Source organism: Acomys minous (assembly GCF_964271855.1).
Source record: "Acomys minous genome assembly, chromosome: 11".
In the NCBI taxonomy this organism is placed as follows: Eukaryota; Metazoa; Chordata; class Mammalia; order Rodentia; family Muridae; genus Acomys; species Acomys minous.
In genome coordinates, this window is record NC_140492.1 from 19,750,062 (window position 1) to 19,772,961 (window position 22,900).

The 22,900-nt window shown below is 37.7% G+C and overlaps 1 protein-coding gene across 2 annotated transcripts in view; it reads right to left on the bottom strand.

Annotated features, from left to right (window-relative positions):
- Positions 1–18,741, bottom strand: part of LOC311609153 (uncharacterized protein) — a 495,868-nt gene extending 477,127 nt beyond the window's left edge. The window contains exons 1-2 of one of the 2 annotated variants that reach the window (XM_084801965.1): positions 18,471–18,741; positions 17,549–17,832 (exon numbers count right to left, since the gene is read on the bottom strand). The gene's annotated coding sequence lies outside the window, so the exon portion shown is untranslated. The other variant, XM_084801966.1, reaches the window with a different exon arrangement.
- Between the last annotated feature and the right edge of the window lie 4,159 nt (positions 18,742–22,900).

Genomic DNA, 22,900 nt, shown 5'->3' on the forward strand with positions numbered 1-22,900 from the left:
ATTTATTCAACTTACATCAAAGGCCTAGCCCCCTTTCTCCTCTCTTCCCAGTCCCACACTATCTTGCCAATCCCCCCTCATCTACTCCTCAGAAAAGGGGAGCCCCCTACCTACCTACCCCAGCTCATCAAACTGCATCAGGGACTGAGTTCATCCTCTTCCCCTGTGGCCTAGCAAGGCAGTCCTGCCAGGGGGAAGTAATCCACCTCCGAGACAGCCTCCACTCCCTTACTAGTAGACCCACATGAAGCCTGAGCTGCCCATCAGCTACATCTTTTTAGAGGACTTAGGTCCAGTCCCTGCATGGTCCTTGGTTAGTGGAGTCTGAAGCACCAACAAAGACTTTTATTTTAAAAGCTACAGAATTTTCAACCCGAGCAATTCTAAATGCTTACACCCATGACTTCCTAAAAGAGCTGCCTCAGAAAGCTTTGTTGACACTGGCCAAGTCTTGTGCGCCGTGAACCAAGCCGGGGAAGCAGAAATTATTGACCAAGGGAAGAATGGCTGAGTGCTTTTCCAATCATGGTCGTTAATCAAAACTAGGTGAATTTGAAAGTAAATAATTTTGGAAGCAAACACTAATCTCTCTTGGTTAAATAAACATAAGTTTTTGAGCTTTTTCTACAGTATATGATCTTTCCTCCATAGGAGCCAGCAGCTTGAAGAAGATTCAGAGGGGATTCTATGACCGTACGACCTACATAAGACCACATCACACTAATTTAAGGTGTTCTTTTCTCCTGAGGTATACAAGTAAATGGGGCCTGATAATGAGAACTGGGACAGCTTTTGGGGGTATCTCTGTTCTCTTGAAACTAGCAGCCTCTTTGCATTCTTGGAGGCTGCTGAGTCCCAAAGAAAGGTGTACTATCTCTCTGTGATGCCTTGTGTATCGAACCTTATGAGCGAAGCCATCTATGATGACTCGCTTCTCTAGCACTTGTCAAGCTGATACGTTTGTTGGTGTCCCAATTGGAAAATTACGTCAATCAGATTAGGCTGTGGGCATGTCTGTAGGGCATCCTCAGTTGATAGTTTATATCGGAGGGCACGCCGCTTATATAGGAGGCAGCACCACTGCTAGGGAGCAGGTCCTTGCCTATGTAAGAAAGCTAGCAGAGCAAATGCTACAGAACAAGCTAAGCATTAGGCAGCTTTCCTGCCTAGGGCTCCTGCAGCTGCTCCTGCTTCAGCTCCCTGACTTCTCTCAATGATGGATGGTAACCAGGAACTGTAAGACAAATGAACCTTTTCTTCCCGTGGGTTGCTTTTAGTCCCAGTGTTCATCACAGTAAACAGAAAAGTAAATTAGGACAGTAGCCACCCTATGAATGCTTATCATGTCACGTCACCCAAAATCCCTCCCTACAAGGTAATTCAATACCCACAAACCCTGATGAGCGTAAACTGCTCTTATCAGTACAATTTCAGTGCCACAGAAGAGAGGGACTATTATGAACTCAAAAAGATGAATAACCGGCTTTACCACTGGGTTAAAAATCTAGCTTCCAATGGAGCCGGAAAAATCAACAGTGTGCTAGTAATAAATGAATGTTCTCATGTAGATATGTTGATTAGAATATTAAGCAGTTTTTACAAAATGTCATGACCATAACAATTAATATTTTACAAGGCATTGTAAAAACTGGGATTAACTAATTGTTTTATAGTGTCTCAAAAACAGGGCATCAAGCAGGAGGGAAGGGGTCAGGGTGGTGTACGCCTTTAATCCCAGCATTCACGGAGGTAGAGCCAGGTGGATCTCTGTGAGCTTGAGGCCAGCCTGTTCTACAGAGTGAGTTCAGGAGAGTCAAGGCTACACAGAGAAACCTTGTATTGAAAATACCAAAAAGCAAACAAGCAAACAAGACAACAAGTAATAACAAATTGAAAGGATGCAAAAACATTTTAAAGTTTAATATAAGGAAATGGAATTTTTTTTAGAAAGGTGTGCATTTGGTACAGATCTGTGATTAAATATAGGAGTGAAAAGTGACAAGAACAAAGCTATTACACAAAGACTTGATTTACTGCCATCTAGTGGAGTTTTAAATTCTATTTTTATTGACTACCAAAAGCAAGTCTAATTCTCAAATTCTATACCTTCGAAATAATAAACTATGTCAGTTGCGGCAGCCTGTAGAGAGGTTCAACTGAATTATAGCACGCCAGACATTATGCTAAAGTCCTAATGAATATAATTCAAGAAGTTACACTTTCCTATGTTTCATATTTCCCTTATAAATGTATTTACCTTAATGATCTTGCTTGTAACAGAAGAACAGGATGTTGGAATATCTCCCCTCAACTACGTTCATCATCCTGAAATTGGATACACTAAAAATGTTGGTTTACCAATATTACACAAACATCTGGTGCCGCAGGAACAGCAGACTCTACCCTTTTCTGATAATTATTCTCAGTGAAATACTTTAAGAATAAGAGACTTCAAGTCCAGCTTTCTTTGACCAGAGTTCAGGCTTATGACTTTGGCCACTATTTAAAATCACTTGACCTTGCTATCTATTTCCCTTGCAGTATTTGAAACCTAGGTGGGAACAGACTAGTGAAATAAGTCAGTAGATGTGGGGTTGTGACTTTGATTGCAAACCTATTACAGGTGATGTATTTTCAGCCTTGAGCTTCTTTTTGTTGTTGTTGTCGTCTGATTCTTTTTGTGTGTGTGTATGTTTTTTATTATTTAATTAATTTATTAGGATTACAACTCAACTGTTATCCCATCACTTGTATCCTCCTGTTCCTCCCTCCCTCCAGCTTTCACCCTATCCCCCTCTCCTAGGTCTAAGACCAAGGGGCACCTTCTCACCCACTATATGATCATAGACTATCAAGTCTCATCTTGGTAGCCTGCTTATTCTTTCCCCAAGTGCCATCAGGCCTCCCCACCAAGGGGAGGTGGTCAAATATGGGACATCAGACTTCATGTCAGAGTCAGTCCCTGCTCTCCACATAACTATGGAGAATGTCTTGTCCACTGGGTAGAGGGTTTCTCTGTGTAGTCTTGCTTTCTTGGAATCACTTTTTAAAGCAAGCTGGCTTCGAACTTACAGATATCCATTTGCCTCTGCCTCCCAAGTCCTGGGATTACTGGCATGTGTCACTGCCCCTGGCTAGCTTTAAACTTCTTAAAAGTAACAATGGAAAAGTGCATGGTACTTCCTCCCCACCCCACCCCCTTCCAAACTAGTATTAGAGGCAAAGGAGACACAACTGCACATTGAGAAGAGCTTTAGTTTTATGTTTTCTAAAGCAAACTAGCATTCCTACTGGTAGGCAAGGAAGTATACTATTGTCTCAAGTGAATGTTTGTCCCAGGAGGCTATTTATTTCCCTAGCTCCACTCACTTCCTGTTCAGGGATAGGATGCATAACTGACCTAAGACAAAGCCGACTCCTAGGAAATGGTCACTCACTGTTGTTTTTGTTTTTCTGGCTTAATCTTTGGGAAATGGCAACTGGCCATCTTTAAGTGCCATAAGGAAAAGTCAGATTTAAGAGAGAGATGATGAAACAAGAGAAAATACAATTATTAATTGAACAAGTTCCCTGATTTGATGGAAGGTATAATCCTAAAATGAGATACAACTTCCCAAGCAGCAGAAAGTGTACTGCATCCAAGACAGCACTTGTCGGACATATTTTATTTGGATTTAGCATACAAAGAAAATATTTTATTAAACTTCAATGGGATCTTCATATTTGTGTTTTATTTACTATTCGTCTATTATACATTTAAATTTTTAAAATTAAAGTTTTTAAAGTAACTATTTTATAAATATTATCTTTATTTTCAACCCACATGAATATTCCTCATATGAATCTCTACAATACTATCATGTCTTATGTTTAGCAGTAAAATATATAAGTAACAATAGAGGGAAATTTTAAAATATTTTTTAAAAGATGTATGAATTTTCAAAGCATTTGTAAGGCCTAAATGATTTACAGTATAAAACAATGCATTTTCATTTTCTTTCACATTTAGTTTTGAAATCTACGCTAGAGAAAATGTTACTTTTATGACTAGAATTCTTTCTAAAATTGCAAATTTAAAAACTATGGTTCTGTTTCTGAGTTGACCACAAATTGTTCTGTGAACTTGTACAAGCCAAAAATCATTTGTTTCCCACACTTCCCTGCGCACATTTTTAAAATAACAGAATTAAGCCATTATCTGTGTCAAACTCTGAGTTGTTTATAATATGATTGTTCTCATTTTAAACAAGTGTGATTTAGTATATAAAATGTTGATTGCTTGTTTTACAATTGTGAGTCATTAAAATTTCAAGGTATTCATAGGCTTTATGAAGACATAAATAACAAAAGAGCATATGTCCATAGCAGATAAATAATCCTTAAAGATCCAGGATGCATTCTTAAAAGAAGAGTTATGAATCTCGGTATAAGTGACAATAATCTATTCTTGATGAAATAGATGACAAATAAGTTTTCTATGCAAATTTAAAAGTTATTGAGCAGTAGAAAATGTGACAACTACCAGGAAAAAAATTGTTTTCTAAAATTCTCATTTGCTAAAGAAAATAGAGGCTACCAAGAAGAGACTTGATACCCTATGAGCATATACAGGGGGAGGAGGTCCCCCTCAGTCACAGTCATAGGGGAGGGGAGTGAGGGAAAAATGGGAGAGAGGGAGGAATGGGAGGATACAAGGGAGGGGATAACCATTGAGATGTAATATGAATAAATAAATAAAATAAAATAAAAAATTAAAAAAATTAAAAAATAAAGAAAATAGAAAGTCATAGAGAGCTGGCACAGTCACCACTGAGTGAGCTAAGATGCAGGTAAGATAATGAATAAGAGGAAGAAGAACGTACCCAGTAGGAGTTCATAGTAAAAAGCTAATCTACTTTATGAACCAGACTAGTGTTTTTTTTCATTTATAGTCCAAGGGTTGGTACAATTTAGAGCAAGCTACTTATTAAATACAGCCATGTTTTGCACACACAAGTGTAAGATAGCAGAATCTTATCATTAAAATTTAATGCTTATTATTACCTCATTATTACCCATGGTTTAACTTTCTCTCATTCTAATTGTTCATGATCTACTTCAAGCCAAGTGCATCACACAGAAGCAAGAATGACAGCACTTAGTTTAAATTTCATGGTTCAGATGCTAAAGTGGGAAGACTATGAGATCTGGGCCAGTCAGGGCTACGTAGTAAGACCCTATCTCAAAATATTTATGTACTCTGCAGTATAAGTTGAAAGTCGTTATGTTATAGCATCCACTACAACCTATCTAGTATGTGCATCTTTCTTTTTCTATATATGGTAACATTCATGCTGTATTGACCTTTTGACCATTAGTCACTTACTAGCCATGTTCAGAACCAGGTAGAATGCTGTAGGATCTCAGTGTTTCTGTTCAAAGCCCTCAAACCATATACTAGTAATGTTGGAAGTATTCTTACTGTATAGCTTATGATCGTCTTACTTATATTTTTATTTTATGTGTTTTTTATATTTTTGTTATATATTTTATACTAGTTGTTAATATTTTGATGTGCCTATTTTGTACATTAAGCCTTAAATATGCCTATGAGGAAAACATAACTCTTTTAGTTATTTGTCTTATTGTTGGGATGAATCCAAGAGAAACAGTTTAAGAGATTAAGGATTACTTGGCACATAAGTTCAACAGAATAGTCCATTCTGACAGGAAAGGAATGGCAGAGCAGTTCCACCATGGTGTGAGTAAATCCAGGCTGCTTCTCAGGTAGTAGATTCACCAGAGAGTAAGGAGAATTGATCCAGAAGCAGATGAGACCACAGACTTCACAGTTCTACTCTATGCACCCTGCCACCTGGTCCCCATAACTTCCCAGAGCAGTGCCATCATCTGGAGACCAGGCATTCAATGACACAGGCCAGTAAGGACATTACAGGTCTCATCTCTCATACCCCAAGCCTGGCTCCCACAGTCTTTTAATGCACAGTGCTTTCATAACTATTTGAAAGTTCACTGCAGTCTTAACACTGTCCACATTGTTCACAAGTCCAGAGTTTCTACGGAGACTTAAGACAAAGTCATTACTGAGGGTGTGTAGCTCTGCAATAAACAAAACAAATTTCTTCTTTTAAATTTATAATGACACTGAGTAAAATACTCCCATTGCCACAGAGAGGAGAATGGAAAAGCAAAGAAGCAGTAGAGAAAAGCAAGTTGAAACCCTGTAGAGTAAGGCAGGTAGCTCTACATCCCACATCTGGATGTCCCATATCTGCAGCCTTGACGTCATCTGTGCTTCAGTAAGCTTCTGATATCCTGCACCTAGAGGGCTGCCACGTTTATCACACAAGGATGTGTACTGGACCAATGGTCACCTGAAGCTGTCTTCAGTAGATGTTTCCTGTTCTTGGAATCACCAACAGAACTTAGGAATTCACTTTTTTAGATATAGATACAGCCATTGCCAGTGCCCCATGTTGGGAATCTGGTGTTTTTGCGTACTTTCCACCTTCCCAGCGTTCCTCTAGAACCTTGCCTCAAACTTCTGTACTTATGCGACACCATGACTATTGCATTAAGCATGTCTAAAAGACTAGCGCCATGTAGAGAATCCCAAGTCCTGCTGCAAATTCAAGATACAAAATGGCTCAATTTGACCCAAAGTACAGTGCCCTCCTAGTGCCTGTGTGGCTGGAGTTGGAAAAACATTCCTGCAGTATCCATGTTTGAGTATGGAGACCTGTGGTTAGGTTTTTTTCAAAGGAATGCCATACAAATGCTCTTCATTGTTATAACATGGAGCCTTTGATGGGTAGTGCTTTTCTTTTTTTCTTTTTAATTATTTTTTAATTTATTATTTTTTATTTTTTTCTCCTTTATTAATTTATTCTTGTTACATCTCAAAGGTTATCCCATCCCTTCTATCCTCCCATTCTTCCCTCCTTCCCATTTTCCCCTTATTCCCCTCCCCTATGACTGTTCCTGAGGGGGATTACCTCCCCCTGTATATGTCCATAGGGTATCAAGTCTCTTCTTGGTAACCTGCTTTTCTTTTAAGGCACTTTTTGTCTATTGTTTTAATGCTAAGTGAATAGATTCTCTTTGGTGAAGCAAATCATTTGTAGCTACAGCTGTCTTGTTCATACTTCCATTGTCCACAACTTAAATGTGCTCTCATACTCTTTCTCATAAACTGGAAGGTTTTTCACATTCTTCTGTCCCACTGTTTGGTTTGATCTGGATTTTGTGTAAACCTGGCTAAGAGTAGTCAGCAACAATCAGGTCATAGTCTGAATTCTATGATGTTTTGAGCTTTCTCTCAGAAGTTTTTAATCCAATCTAACTCAAAATTTCAGGACATAAGCAGAATAAGTTCTTCAACACATGTAAGTATCATATGATTCTTTTCCCACCACAGTCCTTACTCTATTCTGCAACATCATGTATACAGGTTTCAATATTGGCATCAGCATTTGGTATCCTAAAATTCTCCACAGAATCATTCACTAAGCTCTCTTTTTAGCTTTCTGGGGCTTTCCCAGCAAACATCTCCAATCTAGTTCACAATCATCCCACAAACAAACTGCGTAACACTCACAAGGCCAACAATCCAATTTCTTGAATCCATTTGTGTGTGTGTGTGTGTGTGTGTGTGTGTGTGTGTGTGTGTGCGTGTGCATGTGTGTGTGTGTGTGTGTGTGTGTGTGTGTGTGTGTGCTAGTTTTACCATCACAAAAAAATATTTGAGAGAAGAAGTTCAAGGGACAGAGAGTTTACTTTTGCCTAATCATTTCAGAGATTCAATATCAGGGAATTCACGGTGAAGAAACTGCATGGCAACAAGAGTATGTGGCTGCATTTTCTCATGTAGTGGCTGAACCACAAACAAAACAAGAACTAGATATTGGTCACAAGCCTCAAAACCCAGTTATCCACATATTGGCCACACCCTTCCTAAGCTGCATGAACAGCAGAGATTCAAGTTTTCAAGCATTGAAACAAGGGAGAAACATTTCATGTCTATTTTATATCATTATATGTAGATACTGTGAATATCCCCTACTTCAGGCAGCTATTCTGAGGTTGGAAATGGATATCTGTCAGTTTAAGGTGGGGAAGACTACTGTAAATGAAGACTGTTCTTCTATGGACAGCATATAGGACACAAGTATGAGACACTGCATTTGGTTTACTTTCTTTACTGCTATTATTCAGCATTCACAATAATGTATCAAATATTGTTATTTCCCATTCTGGCTAGTTTTACGTCATCTTGATACAAGGTACAGTCATCAGAGAGGAAGAAGCCCAATTTGAGAAACACTTCCTTAAGAATAGGCTGTATTTGTTTGTTTGTTTGTGAATGGGGGATGTCTTGTCTGCATGTCCAACTGCACAGTACACCAGGAGAGGACATCAGCTCTCAATTTGATCATCTCCTCTTGATCATGCAGGCACACAGAGTAAGGGGATGCAGGCTATCCTAATGAGACCTGATAGGCTGTAGTCAAACAATGTGGGAGGAGGCCCCCCCCCCTGTCAGGGGTGTAGAGGAGGAGAATAGGTCAAAAGTGGGAGGGAGGGTAAGAAGGTGAAGATACAAGTGAAGGGATAACAATTGGGATATCATATGAATAAATTATAATTATTTAAAAAAGAGTCAGCTATATGTAAGGATTTTCTTAGTGATTGATGCTCGAGGGCTTAACCCATTGTGGGTGGTATCAGCCTTGGGCTCTTGCCCTTGGGTACTATAAGAAAGCAGGCAGAGAAATCCACTAGGCAGCATTCCTCCATGGCCTCTGTATTGGCTCCTGCCTCCAGGCTTCTGCCCTGGTAAAGAATCCTGCCCTAACTTCCCTCAGTGATGAACAGTGCTGTGGAAGCATCAGCCAACAAACCTTTTCCTCCCTAATTTGATTTTGGTCATGGGGTGTTATCACAGCAATAACAATAAATAAAACATTTCTCAAAGAGTATTTCGTGAAGAAAATAACATGCCATATTTTTTGTTTGCTTGGTTTTTGCTGTTATTAGTCTAGACCACAGCACTAATGAACACTGATGAACAATGAGTGATCTTCAGTCGATTTTATTGGTTGCATGATTAACACAGATTTTTAACTTTAATTTTTCACCAGCTGTGGTGGTTTATGATGGTAGAGATATGCTAAGCAGGCAGAGATGGGAGACCAGGGTTTGACTATGAGTTTGTATGAAGAGCTACAGATTGATGAACAGGAGAGGTGAGTCATCTCTGAAAGCAAGTGTTATTCTTTCAGAGGACTCAAGTGATGTTCTCAGCACCCATGCAGGTGGCTCCCAAGTGAATGTAACTTCACCTCTGGTCTCAGTGGGTACCTGCCTTCACATAAACATATCCATATATGGACACACACACCCACACCTACTCATCGTTAAAAATAATAAAAGTTAAAGTTTGTAAATAAAAATTATCTATTTCTACAGTAACCATAATTTCAAAGCCAAAACAGGTTGCAATTTGCACTATACAAATACCCTCACGAAAAATTATACACAAGGGCTGGAGAGTTAGATCAGAAGCTTAGCAGTATAGTCTTTATATGGACCCATATTTGATTATTAATACCTTCAAAGTATCTCACAACTATTTCTAACTATAGTTCTAAGGGATCTAATACTTTTTCTGACCTCTATGGACTCATCATGCATCTGTCACACATGCATGTGCTCAGGAGCACATACACATAAAGTCAAATAAGTATTTTTAACATTCTTTAAATCATATATGAAAATATTTGAAAATATACTTTAATCAGGTAGCCAAACATTAACTTTATGCTATACATTGACTGTACATCTATAATTTAAATAAACCACTGTAAAAAATAAAAAAACATAAAGATGACCATGATACATGATAAACTAGAACTATCCTGAGAAAATGGAGGTTTGTCCTTCCTAATATGTTAAAGTCTATTCTTGAAAAAGGGATGCATCCATGGGAGAAAATGCCAGGTAGTCAATTCTAGATAATTAAATCAATCACAGAAATCAAATTCAAGTGAGCATGGCAGAATTTTTAAACTTGGATGTCCATCAGTGTAACAGGTAATTGCAAGATGAATACCTGTTAGGAACTGAAAAGCTGCTATACTGGGTGTGTTGGCAAATGCCCTGACTTTAGTAATCTCCTGGGGGGAGGGGATGGCTGAGTCAGGAAGAGTGCAAATCCCAGGCCAACCTGACTACACAGCTTGACCCTATCTCAGCAATTAAAACTAAATTAAAAGCTCAGTATATCCTAATGCCCCCAAAAGGATACCCAGCACCATCTCTCGTGATGTTTTATAGGATGTTACCTAATTGTTAAAAATAAAAGCATGCAACAGGGACTCTTTTAAAGCAATAATACTCTTAATTACTCAAAGTGGAGTATGAGAATCAGGGAGATCAGTGGGTAAATCTCTTGCTGTGCAACCGTAAGGATCTGAATTCATATCCCCAGCACTCACATAAAAGAAATACACAGAGGATGTATATTTACAACCTTGGCAACAGAGGTTGGAAGTAGATAGTAATATTCTATATCTTACTAACCAGCCCATGTGCTCCAGGTTCAATGCAAGTCCATTTCTCAAAAGCTGAGGTAGAGAAAAATCAAGGAAGATGTGTGATGTCAGCATCTGCCCTCCAGAAGCATGTATACACAAGTAGTGCATGCAACACCCCCACACAAAATCAAATACTACATGCTGAAAATAAAGATATGTAAATTATTTGCTTTTCTTATACATATAAGTCAACGAATTATATCTATGTGCTGACAAATTTCATTTAATTATTCTGTATGGCAATGATACCACCAAAAAAAAAAAAAAAGCTTGAAGAAGTAATATGAAACCTTAATAGAGAGATGAAATTTATTTTTTTAATCTGCACTTGTGCATTTTTACTAGTGATGTTACATTTGTTTGCATTTGAGCATCTGTTTCTCTCGAGGTCAATCATCAGAACCTTTGAGATTATCTTGTCCTCACAAATACCATATTTTCCAACATATAAAATGACTTTTTAACCCCGAAATATCTGTGCCAAAGTCTTACCTGAATCTTGCTTCTCCTTGCTTCATATTCCAGGGCATATAGCAGGGGTGCTGTGGCCAATTCCCCATTCTGTGCAGGAGTATGAAGCAGGGAAGAGAAAGCTGCACACATCTTCCTCTACCTCCAGGAGGAGAACGTGAGCACGGATTGGCTCTGCACCAGAACCCGCCCACTGGACATCTTCTGGTTGAGTGTGGAGTGTGCCTTACAGAGGCAGTGTAGGCTGGCACTGGCTGTGTGCTGGCATTTAATAAAGTACCTGGCTGTCTGTGCCCTGCCTGCAAATAGACACATGCCCAAGTCTGCTGCACAGGGTGTACATTGCAAGAGGGGTAGTCTTATCCTGTAAGTATATTCCAAAACTCTGTATTTTAACCGGAAAAGTTTGGGGGTCACCTCTAGTTGTTTTATACTCCAGAAAATTCAGTATATTTGAGGCTGTGTGTAAGACAAAAGTGTAGAGAAAGAGAGGCTGAGGGAGAGAACGATGAAGGAGAGAGACAGAGAGGAGAGAAGAGAAATGCCCACATCACCTTCATAAATATTTTTAGTCTTAGCCATTCTTAGGGTAGGATAAGAAAGCAATCTGATTTAATTAACTTGCATTTAGAATCCCTTAAATCAGAGAACTAATTGGAGTTTTGATTAGAAATTTAAATAAAAGTGATTCATCATTCTCCATTATATAAGAAGCGTAATACTAGGGTTTACCTCCTCAAAGCTGTCTTTCTTTGAGTGCCATCAGGTCTCCCCACCAAGGGGAGGTGGTCAATCCTTGGTGGTTTGGCTACATTTTTTAAAATTATTAGACATATGATGCTGAGAAATTACTTAACCTTTCGAAGATCAGTTTTCTTACCAGTAGTTGACTGTTTGCTTTCAGGGCTGACCATTTTGTGTTGCATAACAAATTCATATGATCTTATATGGGCTGATCAGGTTATATTTAAAATATATATGTATACATAAATATGCACATACCAACTAGTGAAAAGGGGTAACATGGATTTGAAAAGGAACAAGGGGGGCTTATATTGAAGTGTTTGAAGCAAAGAAAGGGAATAGAAGAAATTGAGTGATTATTTTGTAATTTTTAAGATAAAAGAAAAACACTGCTGATAACACCACATGACTAAGTTGTGAATGGAATGAAATACTTCCTATTGGAAAGTGTGGAACATGAAATATAGCCTGTGCCCAGAAAGTAGTAGCAGGCAATCTGCATCTTTTTGTTTCTCTTCCTGTATTATATTCAGGTATTAAGAAATTTCACATATACTAGCAGAAAAAAGTTTGTTACTGTGTATAAAAATGTGTTATGTGTTCCAATACATGGAATATTGTGCTTAATATTGATTATTATGCTTTAATGGCTAGATTGAAAGTAGCATGAGTACACTTTAATACAGCGTTATCTAGTGCTTTCCCAAATTACAAACAGCTCATTTGTCCTTCGTCAATTTATCTAAAAATTGTGGTTGCATAAGTGTTTATCCCTACTTTCATAAGTCAATAGTTAATTTTAGGACAAGAATCACAGATGGTGATATTAAGGATTCCAACCCAGGGGGAGAAATTTTGTTACTTCTCTCTAGTCTATTACCATTTTATACATTTAAAGAGAGAATAATATGAAAAGGTCACATCTCAAGCCATGAAGTGGGACAACAGCTATTTATGTAAGATGCTCTATATCTACTCAGACACTCTCTGTACTCCGACTTTATAAACAAACGATGCTAGGCAGACTCAACTCCTTTGAGCAGCACTTACTCCAAGTGGCCACAAGTTGATTCCCTGTATTCAAAAGCTTCAAACTCGTCTTTAACAACTGTGTGAATGGAAACATTTCATTACTGAGATAACCAGAGATTTTAGCAGCATAAAATGTGTAAAAAACAACATAACCCATTGTTTATTTTTAAGTGAAAGTCACAGAACACAAATTTAATCAATTTTATACCTTAAAATGAATTAAATTAATTAAAAACCACTGGAAATTGAAACCCAATGTCAGATTTACATAACTGGGAATAAGGCTTCCTTAAGACCCAACTATTCCACTCCTTGGAATATACCCAGAAGATGCTCCAGCACACAACAAGGACATATGCTCAACCATGTTCATAGCGGCCTTATTCATGACAGCCAGAACATGGAAACAACCTAAGTATCCCTCAGTAGAAGAATGGATAAAGAAATTGTGGTAAATTTACACTATGATGAAATAACACTTTGCTATTAAAAATAAGGAATTTCTGAAATGTGTGAACAAATGGATTGAACTAGAAATGATCATAATGAGTGAGTTCACCCAGAAGCAGAAAGTATATACTCACTTATATTTGGACACTAGCCAAAGGGCCATGTCCCATGAAAGTCTTCACTTACCAGGAAAGTGGGACAGAGGGGAGGACATCCTATTGGGACTTTAGGTGAGAGAATCATGGGAGAATGGGGAAATAGAAGGATCCAGAGGGTCCTAGAAACCTACAAGAAGAACATTATGATGGGCAGATCTGGGCCCAAGAGTCCTGCTCAAACGATGGCACCAGCCAAGGACAGTACGTGCAGTAAACTTCAAACCCCTACTCAGATCTAGCCAATGGATAGGACATTCTCCACAGTTGAGTGGGACTGGGGATGGATTTTCACATGAACTCTGGTACCCCATATTTGACCATGTCTCCTGGATGGTGAGGCCTGGTGGCACTCAGAGGAAGGATAGCAGGCATGGGAGGATACAAGGGATGGGTAACAATTGAGGTGTAATATGAATAAATTAATAAAAATACATTAAAAATAAAAAAATGAAAAGATAAAACTATTATTATTTAATAAATATTAGGATAAGAAATGAATTATTAGGACTGCCTTACATTATAGTATATTTTTAAAGGTATTCGATAAGATTTATCCTTCCTCTACATCCATATATAGAGCCCAAGTCCTACACAGAGTGACCAGTTACATCAGCAAATACAATTTAAGTTAGTTCTGAATGATTATGGAATCCCATCTTGCTGACTTTTAAAGTATACATATTAGGCCAGTCTTGCTAAATACTAAATCACAGCTCAGGCTATTCTAGGTACTTATAAGGATGTATTTATAGCTAAGAAATTTTTCTTCCCTAAGACTTTTTATAAAATACACTTTGTAAAACCAGGTTTTCACTCTAAAGTTTTTAAATTTTCAAACTATAAAAAGACATTATAGATTTTCTACTTATTTTCCTTCCTTTTTATAACATGTGGGAGCCAACAATTTGAAATGGTTTTTCAAATTCTAAAGAAAAATATCTTTAAAAATTCTTTTTTTTAATTTAATTTTTTTTTCTAAAAAACTTCTTAACAAGATCACTGTTCACCAGTAAGTTAATCTCAATCCATCAGGAGTGTCATATCCCAAAGGAAACTTATGGAGAAAAGTAGCATAGAATCAAGAACACTTGGCTTTGTGCTATTAGGTTATACATAACATCTAAAACTGTATTCAAAGGGTATCATACTAGGTGACAGATATAATTTAACAGGATAAAATTCAAGATTCCCTATATCCTGACTTCTTGAACCTTGTGAATACCTCAACTTTGAATGCTCAACTTTCCTGTGTAATTTTTCCTTCATAAAATTAATAGTAGAGTTTGATACTATAATTTTCTTGCCATGGTTACTTTGTAATTAAACGTGACAAAGTTCATTTATTTTTTGAAGTTTTAACACATCGAATTCTATGAGCTTAATTGTGCATTTAAAACACAAAATGAATTATATGGTTCTACAATTGGTTATTCAAAACACAAAACAACAACAATTAAGTCATGTTCCTCTATTCTGAGCCTTAGCCTGAAGTCCCGTTGAAATGAATGGCACAGCACAGAAATGGAAAAACTGATATCCACCTTGCTTAGTGGAAATAGCTTCCAGGACAATCACAGTCTCTGTAACTCTTGCACTTTCTGTAATGATTTACAATGTATTTATAATTCATTAACTGGAATATGAATTCAAACCTGGGAATATAATTCATTATTCTCAGACCCAGAGGCTCAAGGTCAATTCAATGTGGTCTCTGCCTATAAGGGTCTAGTCACAGAAATGTACACATGTAGTTGTATAAAAAATATTAATAGCCACAAATGCAGGGGTGGAGGTACAAAGAGAAGGGGGAGAAAGGGGAGATCTGGCCACGATTTGCAAACATTTTACAGAAGGCACACTTAACCAGCTGCTTCAAGGAAAGGAGGACTATAATGGCGAAGAAACGGAAAGCTGTTCCATAGGGGGGAAGAAAACCACTAAGGTGCTACCTGAGTATTTACTTTTCACAAGTAAGGAAAATGGGGATAAATTCAGTGATCTGATCAAGTTTACGACAAAAGAACCAGAGCCAACACTGGAATAAACACCCAAGGCAGAATGCCTTTGCTACATCACTTCACTGCCTTCCTGAGCAAAGACAGTTCCTCTGCCTGCATTGTGGTCTCCATCCTCAGCTAAGCCTCCATGTTGCCACACCCTTCACAGGACCTGGCCAGGATATATATATATATATATACACACACACACAGACAACCATGTCCTCATCAAACACATTACATTTTCATAGTGTCTAAGCAAGCAAATACATTTCGCTGCATCCCCTCCTCGGCCATCCACCCCACTCTCCACCAATTCAAAGGGATGGGAGTTGGTGCTGCTGTCATACGGCATGCTCAATAAAATTTTGATCCGTTTCTTCCAACCTTTTGTCAGCTTCAGTTTGTCTAGTGTTCCCAATTCTAAGAAATCATAATTCATAACAAGGGGGAAGGTTGCAAAATGTTGACTGGCGAGGTTGTGCAGATGTTATTCCTTAAGGGGGGGGGGGACAACTGTGACTGTCCATGTGAGTAATGGCCGTGAGTCGGCTAACAGCCAAAAGTTCTCTTATACCAGAATGTAGAAACCATTTTCCTACTGAGAGAAGGCCCCCAGTAGGATAATATATTATTACACATGATTCAAATTACAGGATCTGCAGCAGGGGACCTCATGACTGATTCAGGACAGTCGCCCCCTGAATACTGATGACGGGATGATGGAATGCCTTATGAATTAAAGGGGCCATGGATTTCTTGTCTAAACCCTTCGTGTGTCTACGCCTGTCACTGCGCTCACTAAGCTTCTTAAACGAAGTGTGCAGTTATGAAACCTCTGTTGGTGTTTTCAAAATCGCACGTCTTTGAATAAATATATTCAAGGCATCCTTTTAATAAAAATAGACAATGGATCTTTACTGTCTCTTCTAGACAACCATATGCCTTTAATGCCAATAATGCAATGAAGATAGGAATTAATAGAAATCATGCTGAAATGTGCCCCAGTTTTGCTCTCTGGGAGTCTATAATGCAAACAAAAATGTTCGCAAGCCACATGTTTCAGACATTTTCAGTCATCTATCAAAGCACGTTCTCCAGACCAACAAAATACAAATGAGTGAGACAACCTTGTGCTTCCAAATGTTTCCTGTAGATAAATGAATTCCTTCGTGACTATGATTTCATTTGCTCAACTCTGGTTATATAACGATCCCATAAATTCGCTAAAGGTATTGCACTATAAATGAAGATCAGGCATTTTCAGAGAAACATTAAAGCAGCTGTTACATATTATGCCTCCTGAAAAACAAATGGTTGTGTCATATTCTGAAATAATGTGTAAGTTGTTCCCTTCACTTCTTTCCAAGCTGATTCTTGTATTCAGTATTTCTAGTAAATGGATGCAAATCAGGTGCATTGTGCTGCAAAGGGGAGGGGGAGAGCTGTGCAGAAATGACCTCAGTTCTATTCATTAATGAAATGACACGTTGGCTGAAAGCAGTGGAGAATGAAATATAACAAGAGAGAACTTCCCTCCATGTGACAGACGTACACAGAGCTTTTTCTTTGAGAAAGCACTCTATGTAAAATGGCCACTGCAACATAAAATCCGAAAACATGAGAGGGACCTCTATGATGCAGATTGCTTTGGGAAAAAAAATCACAACTTCCATGGCAGCACACCCCCCAAATCACAGCTTCCATGGCAATGTACCCCCTGTTTCTCTATGACACTTGACAGCTTTAAGTTGCAACTTGGAGAAAACATGTATTATATTAGAAGGTTCATCTAACAAATGAAAGCTTGGAGGCTTTTTCTAAGATTTTTTTTAAGAAGGAGCAGATAATATTTGCAAGACCCAAAACAAAATAGAATTGTACTTAGAACCACTTCTGTGACAGCAAACACTAGTTGAAGAATGGGTAAGGGCTACCAGAGAGAATGTAGCCACATTTTTTTTTTTTTTGCAAAGCGTTTTATATTATGCCAGCAGAATAATTAATGGAAGGGACTTAATATGGGGGAGGGGGTAACAGGGAAGGGGGAAGGCTATGTTAAACAAAGTTCATTACTGCATGATGCAAATGAGTTTCTCACCAGTGATGTCACTGATTGGCTGAGCTGCAGGACTGGCTTCCAGCATGGCCGGATTGGCTGCTAGCTCTTCTGGTGCCTGCCTGCTTGGGCAGCGGTTGAATCAGATACTTTCTGTCTCTCTTGTTGTCGTTTGAAGCAAATCTTGTTCAGCCCAGCTGTGTCTCCATAGTAGTGGCACCCTAAGAGGCTGTCCCTCCTGCTTCCCACAGCTCCTCTGTGAGGCCGTCGTTGCTGTGTGAATACCAGCCCTTGGCACGAAGCCCAGACAGCGTTCTGAGATCCATCTATAACACACACATACAAAAAGAAAAATAAAAGCAGTTCTTTCATCTGAATTGCATCCTAAAGAGGATTAAGGCTTCTATTGCTACTGATTTGTGTTCTTTCAATTTGATGGTTAAAATCGTTTTTGAAATACAGTATCTTCTCATCTGCAGCAGAATGCCATTGGTTAAAATTGGATAAAAAAGATGGGGGAATCCCTCTTTTCCCGTGTTTACCTTTATTACAGAAACATAACTTCTTCGTTTCCTTCCTAAGCACCATAACTGGTGCTTTTGATCCTCTACCAGAATTTTTTAACTCTCAGCAGATTTCTAATTACAGCCGAGTCATTATTTTCAGGTTAAGACACGGGATCTAAATTAGCATCCTTTTTTTTTTTTAGCTATGCAAAATGAGACAGGGCATGAAACAGAAATGATCTATGGAGAGGCAGAGAGAGAGAACGAGAGAGAAGAGAGAGAGAGAGAGAGAGAGAGAGAGAGAGAGAGAGAGAGAGAGAGAGAGAGAGAGAGAGAGAGATCTGTACAGCTTTTACAGTTGAGCTGATACCCCTCCCAGTTCTCCCTCTACCACCAACCAACCCCCCCTGGCAAAACAATGCAGTCATATGAACTTTACCAGACAATGGAGTACCTACAGTCTCTCCCCTAGACAAGTCCTTTATAACCAGCCAGTGCTATGTGCTGCAGACAGTGGCCAATCGGCAGGCTCCTTTCTGAAGCAGGGACACAATAGGTGCATTGGCCACACTGTCCTCCTAGACCCTGACAGCAGTTCAGGTTCATTTATTGTACACTGGAAGGCACATATGTCTTTAATATTCACTGTGAGATTATCAGTGAGGCTGTCTTTATTTCACTGTGATTACCCCAACCTAATTACTGCGCAAAAGCTGCAGGAGCGCTGCTTGCACCGAGTAACGCATAGGCACGCATGCCGGAAGAATATGCACGAACATGCTTGCTTATTTCAGTAATAAAATCCACTGATTATTTCATTCCCAAAGCTTAATGCTTCCTCCACAACACTTGGGTGGATATAGTCATCATTTTCCGCTTCAACGGAAAAGTGTGTTTGTGTATGTTGGGGCGGGGGCGGGGGGGGGGGCGGCTTAAACATTAGTCATTTATTGGTGTGAGCTATGGAGGTGGAACCTAGCCAGCAAATAAAAGGTAATTAAGGATCTAAAGAAATGTTCTTGTATCACTCGGCGTCAGAGTAAGGAACTTAGTGAATCTGCATGTCTCTCCCCAGTTACGCTTAGATGCTGATGTATTTGCAGTTCATTTGTCACAAGCATCTGCATAAGCTTCATTTGTACATTTCCATATCATATAATTACGGTATGTCTTGCAGCACTAATTTGATGGCTGAAATTTTAAATTTTTTGTGACTTTTATACAAGATGCACATGATATAGCATGGTCTGCTGTGGAAGCTGCTATTATTTCTCTGCATGTTATATTTACATACTCATAAAGAAAATAGGAGGATAGCCACTGATTCTGCAGCAGAGGAGGAAAAGACGGGCTCCATCTTACAGACGTGTCCATTTCTAGAGGAAATTTCCAGGTATAGCCATTTGGGCATTTAGCTTAGGGCAACTCATTTTAAAATAAAGGATGTATATGTAGGCAGCATATATGCAAGTGCAAGGAACGTGCAAAGTGAAGAAAATTGGTATTATTGATGACCACTCACCCCTAAAAATAGGCATTTTGTAAAATAGTCTTCAGACACAGACCATTGTGGATAAAATTTGAATTTTTAAATGAATGGTTCCTTATCATCAAATGGCTCAGACTCAGTATTCTTATTTCATAATTTGAATATTTCATTCTTCAAATTAGAATGATAACTTAGGTTTCGACTTTTGTCTCAGGTGGTGTTTCACCAGTGTTCACCTATATTGGTCAGAGTGTTTGTCTTTTGGCTGATGAATCTCTATTCTATAAGTACCGAATTCATGATTATAGTATGCGTTCTAAAAGAAACAGTGCCTCATTTATACTCAAATGAATACATGTATATAATGCATTATGTGTCCATACTGGAGAGGGAAAGGCCAAACAGCATTCCATGAATATTTATTTTATAATCCTCTTTTGTAACATTTAGAAACTTTCTATGAAATATATAATTAAGTAGCTTTTAAAATATTGTATTTCAATATAGCATTTCCTAAGTGCTACAATCATCTTAGAAGAAAATCACAGGCTGTCATGTTTATACTTCCCAAAGTGAAGTTGACTGAAAAGGAAGGGCATGATAAAAGCCTGATTACACTGAGAGATTGCAGGCCTCAATCATAAACAACACTAATGACATAAGAAAATATAACATTTGATTTCTGAACTGGTACAGCAACAAGATCTGAAAGGAAAGGTACAAATTAGTTACCTGGTACATAATATAAGACTTTTTGCTAGGTTGGTTGAAGAAAAATTTCGATAATTTCTTGCCATTTGTATTGATGATTTTCCTATCAAAGCCCAGTTTTCCTAAATCTTTGATAAAATTATGCAAATTAATGTGTAATAAAATTAAGCTATTCAACCTTTCTCCCCTTTCTCCTTCCTGTGTTCTTATATACACTTACACTTATGTATATGCATTCACATAAGTGTACACATTCACATACACATATACACATATTGTAGCTGCCTTCCTTTTTTAAGACTAGATAATCCATCTCCCTTCTCATCTAAATTGTTTAATCTGACTCTTTATTAGAAAAAATTAGAAAAAGATGAATAAATCATAATTAATTGCTAATAATTTTAAATAAAAATATAGATAGATTAAAATCTTAAGATATTGTAAAAGTTTAAATTGAAGTAATGCATGGGACATGTTTGGGAATTAGGGGAGTGTGAGTGTATGTATGTGTAAATTATTTATATATATACATATATACACACATATATATCTATATATCTATATATGATTGTTTATACCTGACCAGCTTAAAGAAGTAGGTATTTATAACCTAGTGAATATTACAAATGAGGAAATCATGTATACCATGAGTCATAAAGTCAGACACGTTTGTAACAGTCTTGTTTGTGTTATTAGATATGTGAACTCAATATTACTAATTTTCTTCATACAAATATCAAAATTTTAAATTATTGTATTTTATCATATTATCTAAATGTGAAATGGCATTACAGTTAAAACTCATTTGGAATTATTTTTACGAGAGAAGTTAGACCTAGTTTACAGTTTAAAGATTTAAAAGATTCATTTCAGATGTGACAGCCAAAGAAAATTAGTAACTGATTTGGTATATTTTCACCCTCATGCTGCCTTCCTTATTAAAAATACAGCTTTGACCTGCTCCTGTCAGAAGAGTCTTAATTGGTTGAGTTTTACTACAGATAAGAAACGATGGCCTCCTCCCCTAAGATCAAAGACATTCATTTCTAAGATAACTGCACGGGGAAAGCTAGTGCCATCTGCGCTCACAAGATGGAGGACAGCAAACTTCTTTATGAAGATCAAAAGCATAACCTTAGATTTACAATCATGATGATCTCATCAAAAGAGTCACGTCGGCGCAAATTGGCTGTAAGGCTGTAAAATAACAGCCAATCATCTTAACCTTATAAATAATACAATGGCTTGTATAAGAGGAGCCAACTTGGAATGAGATGCAAAACCAATAAATTAAAACACAAGTTGTCAATCTTCTAAAGTGGCTCATGCTTTAAAAACAACTTCACCGTGTTTAACAGGTATGGAAAATATTCATAGTATAATTAACATTGAGAACCATTCTGTGTGCTCTGTCTTGACAATGACGAACACTCAGATGAAAGAACAAGATAAAGTTCATCATCAAAATGGCTCTAACTCCAGGGGCTTCTGTGCCCACAAATACACAGCTTGGAATTTCAATGTTTTAGAGTCCAAATGTGCAAAGCTTGAATTCTTTACTAATGATTGTTTTGGGGGGAGACTTGAAAACGTAAGTTTTTTTTTTAATGTAATAAGTTTCTAATGTTTTCTCAGAAAGATTTTGTTTATTCCGTTTACATAGTTACTAGTGTGTCCTACACATAAAGTTTATTACACTTGGATTTTAAGAATAATTTCTCTTTTAAAGCTTTCAATTGTTTTAAGTAGCATTGTTTTGGGAAAGGTCCTTTTCATTAACATAGTATAATAAATTGTGTCATCTAAATATTTGAAGTAAAATTGTTGCAAACTAATAAAGCATCTAAATTAGAAGAGTCTAATTTTTAAAAATCCACAGAACTTTAACAACTGTTAACATGATGTGATGTAATCAACACTATTTCTTCTCCCATAAAGTACAAGGAATAGAAGAAAACTTGGAAAGACAATCAGCAACCTTTTTTATAGTTCATTAGTTTTTATTCTTTGACAATTTTGAAACATGTATATAATGAAATTTTGTCTTTTCCACCCTCCCACTACATCCTCTCCTCCTCTCCCTCCAATGCTAAGAAACTTCTTCATTTCAACTAGTAATGTCCTACTTCCAAGGTTGATTTTTTCTTTTTAAGAAATCTTTTATCTAAGAAATTGTCACCAATGTCCTGAAATCATCTCATGTTTTCAATTTTTATTTTCATCTACAAAAACTCACTTTACTCACATGATGACTTGGGTGAAAACCTGTTCCTGCTGCCACATGATAAATCTCAAAGTTTTATAATGGGTGGTGACGGAAGATGTAATAAAAAGAAGCATTCAGGGCTTCCTGACAGATTATGTCACTCCATGCAGAAGAGGAAGTCTGCTCAAACTCACAGCACAGGTATGCAAAGGAAGCATGGTCTTGCCACTTTCTGAAAATGAGGGACATTTGTTCATGTGGCTGCTCTGCCGGTCAGGTAGTAGTCCAGATAGGAAGCTAATTCACCAGTTAGATTCTTCCAATATTTTGTTGTCAATGGTTTCTTTTAAATTACTCCTTCTGTGTTTGGTAGACTACAACCCTCTGCACTTGCTCACTTCCCAGTCCCAGAAACGATACTGTCTCCTTATGCATCAGAGTAAGTAAGAGTCTGAGCTCACAGTGGCTGCTATCCAGGGGCT